This window comes from Otolemur garnettii, unplaced genomic scaffold, assembly GCF_000181295.1.
Source record: "Otolemur garnettii isolate 467f Iridium unplaced genomic scaffold, OtoGar3 scaffold00129, whole genome shotgun sequence".
Lineage (NCBI taxonomy): Eukaryota > Metazoa > Chordata > Mammalia > Primates > Galagidae > Otolemur > Otolemur garnettii.
In genome coordinates this window covers 4834884-4836579 of record NW_003852524.1, presented here as the reverse complement: position 1 = coordinate 4836579, position 1696 = coordinate 4834884, and positions in this window count along the sequence as shown.

Here is a 1696-nt window from a genome sequence, read left to right as displayed (position 1 = left end):
TCCCTGCTTAAATGTCACCTTATCAGACATGTCTTTCTTTTCTTTTCTTCGAGACAGAGTTTCACTCTCTTGCCCTGAATAGACTGCTGGGGCATCACAACTCACAGCAACCTCAAACTCCTGGTCTCAAGCAATCCTCTTGCCTCAGTCTCCAGGCACCTGCCACCATGACTGGCTAAGTTTTTCTATTTTTTCCACTCTTCTTCAGATTGGTCTGGAACACCTGAGCTCAAGTAATCCATCCACCTCAGCCTCCCAGAATGCTAGGATTGCAGGCATGAGCCACTGCGCCGTCCCTGAGAAGTCTTTTCAACCCCCTGTACAATTACTCTTTCAGCTACTTCTCCTCCTTGACACTTCTTGATAGCACTTACCACTAACTGAATGAGTTATTCTTTGTTCATTTTTCTGTTTCTTCTAATGAGATTATAAGCTCCATGAGGGAAGGGAGCTTTTAGTCCCTGCAGTTTCTCCTGTGCTTGGAGCTCTCATATATATTGTATTAGTCTCTCAATAAATATAAGTAAAAAGATAAATTTAGGAAAATAAATAAGATGGTAAAGGAACATGGAACCTTAACACATTAAGGCTGCGTGACAAAACTAGGAATTCTCTTAAGAAAAGAGCAAGTGTAGACAAAGTAAATAAAGACTTAGCAAGAATAAGAATAGGTTTTGAGAATTTATTGGTCTCAAGAACCTGTCACAAAAGAAAATAGAAGTTATAGAAAGGTAAATTTCCTTTTGATAGAAAGAAATATTTTCTAATAATTAGGATAATTGGAATGATATGCTTAGAGGAAAAGGACCTTTCATATGTTTGTTGGACTGCATTAGAATTTTCCAGAAAATTCATAAAGAAAACCTAAAATCCCAGCCTTTTTGTTCTTTTCCAGTTCTAAAGAATAGGATGTTTAATAGCAAAATAAAATATAGGGAAAGAGAGAGAGAATATAACACTTGCTGGAGAATAAGTAATATTTGGTTGATTTGTTGTCCATTTGTCTGTGTAGGGAATTTTCTATTTGTTCATTTATTTATTCATTCAACTATAAGTCAGATAAGCTTATAGTTTTAATCTACAGGCTAAGGAAGAAGTATGTGAGCAGGAGATTTATATCCACCCCAAACTTTTATAAAAAGTGGGAGCAATTTCCTCATTCCTAAATTATCTTCAGTATTTATTTGTCTGCTATATGCATTAAATTGTGTATTAGACATATATACTATATATACATATGAAATGCATATACACAGATAATGCGTATGCACACATATTTGCATGCCTATTTATGTACATGTGTGTGTATACTATAGAGGTACAGATACAGTAATCGTGTCTCCAATACAGCAAGCGTGCCACCTTGCCACCCTGGTAAAGTTAGCAAAACAGAAATATATCTTCACTGGGAATGCAGTCTCACTGTCTTTTTCAAGCCATTTCACTTCTGAAAGCAGTGAATAAATACTTTTATTTTGTCTATAGCATTTTATTCCTCACATTATGACACTTATACCACTTATCACTAAACCCTTTCTTTCTGGTTGACTTTATGATTCAACTTCTCCAATAAAAGTTTTATAGCTGGAGTCTAATGAATTAGATCCTACAGAAAGAAAAGCAAATTGGTCTTTTTCAAAGCTTCCAAGCTACAGCAATAAGTTCTACTGATTTATTGCAGACCTCTTCACTGCTG